A 7,488-nucleotide genomic window follows, 5' to 3' on the forward strand; every position below is an offset into this window, starting at 1 on the left:
TTTGTGAGTGTGTGTGTGTGTGTGTGTGTGTGTGTGTGTGTGTGTGTGTGTATGTGTAAAGTCATTTTTAGTTCTCTGTATATTCTGGATATTAATGCCCTGAGGAGCAGGTGGTAAGGAACTTCTCCCATTCTGTAGGCTTTCTTTTCACACTAATAATTGTTTCCTTTGCTGTACAGAAGAGTTTTAATTTGATGCTATCCCACTTATTGATTTTTTAAGTTTTTTTCCTTGTGCTCTAAGAGTCTGGTTAAGGGAGTCAGTTCCTGTTCCTACATGCTGAAGTATTTGGCCTATGGTTTTTTTTTTTTTTTTTTTTTTTTTTTGTTTGTTTTTTCCTAGCATTTGCATAGTGTTTAGTCTAATTCCTGTTATTTTTAATTTTTTTTTAATTTTTTTGGTGTGGGGGGGTGGGTGCTGGGGATTGAACCCAGGGCCTTGTGCATGGGAGGGAAGCACTCTACCAGCTGAGCTATATCCCCAGCCCATAATTCCTGATTTTGATCCACTTTGAGTTAACTTTTGTACAGGTGAGAGATGGGGTCAAATATCATTCTTCTCCATATGGATTTCCAGTTTTCCCAGCACCATTTCTTAAAAGGCTGTCTTTTCTCCAAATTATGTCTTTGGCACTTTGTCTAGTTTCAGAGAGCTGTGTTTATGTGAGTTGGTCTCCGTGTCTTCCTATTGTATTCCATTGGCCTTCGTGTCTGTTTTGGCGCCAGTACTGGGCAGCGTTTGCTCCTATAGCTCTGTAGTACCATTTGAGGTCCTGTATTGTGACGCCTCCTGCTTCTCTCTTCCCACCGATCGCTTTGGCTATTCTGGGTCTCATTTTTCCAAGTGAGTTTCAGCACTGGTTTTTCTAGTTCTGTGAAGAATGTCCTTAGCCTTTGATAAGAGTTGCATTGTCAGTCAACAGATGCTTAGTAAGCAGCTAAGGTGTGCAGGCACTTTGTCAGGCTAGTGAAAACAACAGTGAACAAGACGGGCAATGTCTCCACACTCGTAGAGCTGGGCATGAGGAGAGGTACAGATGCTTTTATGAAGAATCATAAAAAGTTATGAAAATTGTTAAAATAAATGTCCCTTTTTGCTCCGCGAGGTGCATGGTGTATCCTGAAAGAAATATGGTGGATACTGTAGTATCTCCACCAACAATCATGTATAGTATAACAAATACTGTGATGTATGACAGTTTATTTTAGTTCTTGATAGTTTTAATTCTTAACCTGATAACACAATAATTTACATGTATTAGCATCTTGCAGATTTGTTTACAACCTTCAGACAATTCTCTAAAGGTCTATGTCGTAGTAAATGTTAAGAAATGTTGATATAATTAATGGTCCAGTTCTCCCAACTAAGCTGTGTTCCTTGTTGTCAAAGACTCTCATCTTTATGATCATCATTGTAATAGGTGTGAAATAAGAGCCTTAATCACTGTTGACGGAATGACTGATTCTATTTTATTGCTTTCTCTTGTGGCATTGGAAGACAGACAGAAGCAGGAAATCAAAATACACCCAGCCAAAAGTTGGTTCTCTTTCATGGACAGGGTCTGATTCACTCAGCCTGCGCTTCGTAGCTCTCACGACATGCCAGACTCCAGTCGTTCAGCCCTCCTGAGGAACCCGCCTGGTAGGTGCTGTGGTGAAGCTGAGGTACAGAGAACTTAAGCAGCTTGATAAGGTCATATGGCTGTGAAGTGGCAGAGGGAGGTGTCAGTGCCAGTCTGCTGAGTCTGTGCCTGTAAGCACCACATGGTGGCCGGACCTGTGTCAGCCTGCAGGACTGAGGGGGCTCAGTGTCATCCGAAGATGCTCAGTGTGACCTGATAGCAAAGACGCCTGCTATGACCTCCCTCTCTCCTTGGTGAAGAATGTCCTTCAAAAACAAAGCAGGGATGAGCTGAGTGAGATCCAGAGGACTTGTTTTTCATGCTGCTACAAATGAGAGGGCTCGAGTGTCTACTTTATAAGACAGGAAACTGCTCACAAAGCCAAGAGATTATATTAAAATTTTATTGTCATAACTCTCATATTAAAAATGTAGAGAAAAGTGTAATAAACCTACGACAATCATCAACGCATGACTGATCTTTGTCTCTGCTGTCTCAATCCCCCATTTTATCACCTTATATCATGCAATTCCATATTGGCATTTAAAAATATTGTATTACTCAGGTAGAAACTAGCTAGAAATGAAGTCAGGACATTTGAACTGTCGACCTGTCTCTGTATTTTTCCAGCTCTGTGTCCTCTGGCACTACCCTCTCTGACCCTCAGTTCTAATAGGCATTAAATATGGATGATAATTCCATTTTACCACATGGTGTTGAGGATTAGATAAACCAACACATGTGAGAGCAGCGTTTAAACAGGAAGGCCCTGAATGAATGGTGCTATAACCTTCTTCCATTCTGTCCCATCATGAGGGTGGTGACAATTCTTTTAGTGGGTCAAGTTGGCTAGACTACGATGACCAGTTGTTCGGTCAACACCAGTCTAGAAGCCACTGCAAAGTGTGCCTTTAGGTGTGATCAGCATTCATAATCTGATGACTTGAAGTAAAGCAGATGCCTCTCCCTACTGAGTGGGCCTTATCCACTCAGCTGAAGGTCTTCAGAGCAGGATTTCCTGAAGAGGGAATTCCGTCCTCAGACTACAACCACCTGCCCGTGTCTCCAGCCTTTGGACTCAACACTGCCACATCAACCTCCCTCATCTCCAGGCCTGCTGTTGGCCCTGGGGAATTGGGATTTGCCAGCCCCACAATGGCATCTGGCTTCAAGTTGGGATTGGCCAGCGGGAGACAGGAGGAGAAAGAGGCTGGGTTGTTCCTTCCCCTTTGGAGGCAGGTGGTCTTCCCCACCCAGGTGGCCCTGTCCCCTCCCCAGGTCTCACTCTCCCCACCAAGCCCCCAGCAGGGGGTTGACGAGGATCGCGACCATGTCCCACCTGGTCTCCTCACCCCCTGCGGGGGCCACATCTTTACACACAGTCCTTTCATTAAAGTGTCCTCAATCACCCAATCTGAATGTGCCATCTGTTTCTTACTGGGACCCCAATGGACGCAGATGCTAGAGAAAGCAGTTTAACAGAGGGTCCGTGCACGGTGGAGCCAACATGGATTCCTCAGGGAAAACCCAGTGCTCATCAATATGGGTCTTCCAGAGTCCCCACACCCTCATGTGCCCAGCTCCTGGGAAACTCAGCCAACACCCCCTCCTCACCTCCCATCTCCTCCCCTTCCAGAGGCACGGATTCTCTGAGATCCCTCAGGCCTGCCCTTGACCTTCGCTGCATCCTGACAAGGGTGAACCAGCTCCTCCCCTGGCCCACCTCTCACATCACGTCCTTCTTTCTGAGTCACCCCACCAGCGTCCTCTTCCCAGTCCTTGAGCCTCAGCTCGCAGTTCCGTGACTGCTCCTTCCTAGCCCACCTTCCCTCACACATGCAAAAATACTTCACCTGTTTCAGTTGCCGGCTCGCTTACTGTGGATGCGGCGGTCCACCAGTGCGGCCATTCCTGTCACTCACAGCTGTTTCCCCCAGGCTGGCCGGATGTCCTTTCACAGCACCAGAGCGTGGCTCCCACCGCCCTTCATTCCCATGAATATTTACAACGCCACTCCAAATATTAGCAGTGTGTTTTGAAAAAACATGCCCAATTTTACCCAGAACCTGATATTATATTCAAAACTAGTCACCGCCCTTCCTTCTTTGGCAGCTTACTTTGGAAGCTAGAAAACATCCCTTGTTCATAAAAATTAATTAATTAATTAAATTAAAAATTTGACCTCTATTCACCAACACAAATTTATTTAAATTTTGCTTTAAATAATTAAGAACGCTAATAAACTACAAAGCAGCCCTTCTACCTTAACTGGAGCAAGAGATGTCCATTTTAATGAGACGCTGATGCAGCGTAGCAATTTTGATGTTCCCCTGATTTCATTAAATTTGGATTATGTGTGTGCGTGTGTGTGGCCCTAAGTACAAACTCAAAGACCAAAGAGTCCAAATGCTGTTTGAAAGCTAATTAAAATGGCCTTTGGGATATGGGGGACAGTGAGAAACTAAACTGTCTCCCTGCCAATCTCCCTCTCTCCATCATGAGCAGGCAGTTCGGAGTCAGCCAGCATTTGTGTTTGGGGAGTTTATAACAGCTGGTTAATGGCCCGTGGACGTGACTATGACCCACTCCAGAGGTATCCATCAGCTGGGACCCCTCTGACATCCTTCCCCACCCAAACTCTGCTAGTTCCTGGCAGCTTGAAATGGAGGACCCTCCTTGGATAAATCCATCTCATTTATGTGACCTGCAGAAGGATTTTCCACTCATGAGTGGTGAGAATTACCTGGGACCAGGCTGCATCTTGGAGACTAAGCCTGCTGACCTGAGCATCCTGACCAGCTGGTCCCACTGCCACCACTGGTCCACCTGGCCTGACACCTCCACCTGGCCTCACCCACCCCTGCCACCTAGAAGAGGTGACAAAAGAACCAAAGGCCCACAAGGTCCCCACCACTTTTAAGAATACAGCAGCTTCCCTTTTCCCTCATCCGTCACCAGTGTGCCCCCTTTGGAGCCACTTAGAAAGAAGAGGCTCAAACTAAGAAGTACCGTCCTCTGGACTCCTGTGGCCGTGTGGCTCTCCAGGGTCTGCCTGCCTACCACGGCCCTGCTTGGCTCAGCACCCTGGGAAAGAGGGCGTCACACCGCCAAAGGAAGGGAGAGAGGCTCATCCAGGACGCCCCTGTCCTCCAGGCTGTTTGTCCCTTCCTCCTTGCTAGGCTGCAGCACATCTTGGGAAGATTCTGGACCTCAGGGTCAGAGGGACCCGGATTCCATTTATGACTGGGTGACCTGGGGTGTGATTTGACTTCTGTGTGTCTACAGTTCCTCATTGTCAAGCAGGGGCAGTCCTAGGACCTGGTGATGAAATAATGATGAGAATTAGGTAAGGAAAGTAAAGAAATTTTGGCATTATATCTTGGAATATAGCAGGTCTTCAGTCACAGAAAAGATGTTGTCTGCTTAAATCATTACAAGGGCAGACAATTTATATTCTCTTTGGAAACGAATATGAGACTCAATAAGCGGGGAACTCTTGCCATTGAGAAAGGGTTGAAATCCCTTCATTATAAAACCCTCTACCTCCCAGTTTCCTAGAACCTCTGGTGGGCACAGTATTCTCCCTAGGACTTCAGTTCCCCCATCTGTACCGGAAATCAACCTCTTAAAAAATGGATCAGTGACTGGGGTTGTGGCCCCGTGGTGGAGCACCTGCCTCACATGTATGAGGAACTGGGTTCAATCCTCAGCACCATATAACAATAAATAATATAATTTCAAAAAAAATTTTTAAATGAATCAGAATCTCAGATGAGGACACCATCCTGTTGTGAGCTTAGCTCTGGGTTTCCCCACCAGTGCCACATGACTTAGACCATCTCCTGGTTCCACTCTTGCCCAACCATATAGTCTATTCCCACAAAACAGAGAAGAATCTTTGAAAATAATAAATCAGGCAGGTGGTCTGGGCCTGTGCTCCGAAGTGTTGAGTCCTGACCCCTGGGCGCCAGTCCTCTCCACTTGCTTGTCTGAGGAGGGATCCTGTCCTGTCCCGTGCACTTCAGGCCCCACGCGGCTGCCACCTGCGAGATTGTCGCAGGGCTCTCTGCTGCCCAAGACTGTCCTGGGGCGCTGCCGGCGCTGCCTCCCCCCTCCGTACCTGCAGACAGATTTCCATGGTCCCATCTGGTAGGGAGACGGTTGTGCTTTCGGTGCCCGCTGAAGTCACTGTGATCTTGTTAGATACTGAAGGTACCACAACCCCGATTGCTTTCGTGAAGGACATTTTATTTCCTTACATCAAAGAAAAGGTTGAAGAGTATCTGCAGACACATTGGGAAGAGGAGGCGTGCCAGCAGGATGTCAATCTTTTGAGGAAACAGGCTAAAGAAGATGCTCACCTGGATGGGGCTGTTCCAACCCCTGCAGTAGCTGGGAATGGGGCCGGTGACCCTCAACAGATGAGCCAGGCCGTGGTAGAAAACGTGTGCTGGCAGACGTCTCTGGACCAAGACCACAGCACTCAAACAGCTGCAGGGCCACATGTGGGGGGCAGCTCCACAGCTGGGAGCAGGAAAGCAAAGTTCTTTGAAGATGTCGTCCAGCAATCAGGAAGTGGAGAGAAGCTGGGATGAAGGCGTATATCTATTCTTCTGGAAGTGTAGAGGCCCAGAAAACATTATTTGGGCCTTCTACAGAGGGAAATGTTCTTGAGTTTTTTGAGGGTCGCTTTGATACCAAGATTGGACACAAAGTAGAGAGTGGGAGTTACAGAAAGATTGCAAACAGCACTGGATGCTCAACCAACAACATCCTATTTCTAACAGATGTTACTTTAGAGGCGGTGCTGCTGAGGAAGCAGATGTGCACGACGTAGCTGTGGTGGCGAGACCTGGCACTGCAGGATGAACAGATGATGCAAAACTCACTACAGCCTCATCACATCCCTTAGAGAACTATGCCTGCCTTCCTCAGCACAGAGGAAGATTGCTACAGAAGACCAGACTGTTCCTCAGAGTTGTCCCCCTAGCGCCTAGTTTTATTCTAACAGTAAAGTAACTTACTTATATATACATACATATGTATGCAAGTATATGTATGTGTATGCTCATTCATTTTCATGGGCACAAAAGTGAGAAAAGTCTTCAGTTCAGTGAAAAAGAAACTTATTTAGAGATGCTTTATACATAGAAATAGTTTGAGACCCTAGCACTAACCCTTATTGAGGGCAAAGTGTAGTTGATAGAAGAAAATACAGATCAAATGTGTTATGATTATCAAATCCTATACCAAAATGAGAACTTAATTTTGATAATTATTCAGAGGCCTATTATTTTTAATACTGGAAATTCTTCAGAGGCATCCTGAACAATTCATTACCCTCTTTTAATGGTGAATTAGAAGATTTACAACAGCTGCATTTCATGTTTGCTTCCCTTTGTACAAAAGAGCAAAATGAAGAAAAAACTCACTTGAGTCTTGATTAGTCAAGTATTTGTTACTTAAGAACAAACTTACTAACCATGTAGTACCCATGGCCAGTGCCTCCCTTATCGATGAAAAAGGTACACTGATATAACAGCTAAAGAGGAAATAAGGTTCTTAATGTTTAACTAAATGTATTCTACTTCTGCTGATTGTTACCATTTGCCTTTCTAACATTATCTTAGCACAGTTTAAGAATATACATTCATTGCTACTTAGTATTTTTTAAAATAAAGTTTTGTTGAAATTTGTTCATAACACCAAGAAGAGTCCTAATATGTAATATTTTCCCCTTGAAGGTAAGAAATGTAAATTTTATAACAGTATTATTTATCCTGGTTCCATTCTAATCGGATTCCACGTCAATTTTATCTTGTGATTAATATAACCATTCTCTTCTTTCAGTTTTATAGAGGTTCCCA

At 45.2% G+C, this 7,488-nt stretch overlaps 1 pseudogene across 1 annotated transcript; it reads left to right on the forward strand.

Annotated features, from left to right (window-relative positions):
- The first annotated feature begins 5,744 nt into the window (after positions 1-5,744).
- LOC306667620 (enolase-phosphatase E1-like) lies at positions 5,745-6,618 on the forward strand (annotated as a pseudogene). The gene has a single exon. The product of its transcript is annotated as an enolase-phosphatase E1-like (transcript).
- Positions 6,619-7,488: the final 870 nt, after the last annotated feature.

The sequence above is a fragment of the Sciurus vulgaris genome, assembly GCF_902686455.1.
Source record: "Sciurus vulgaris genome assembly, chromosome: 8".
In the NCBI taxonomy this organism is placed as follows: Eukaryota; Metazoa; Chordata; class Mammalia; order Rodentia; family Sciuridae; genus Sciurus; species Sciurus vulgaris.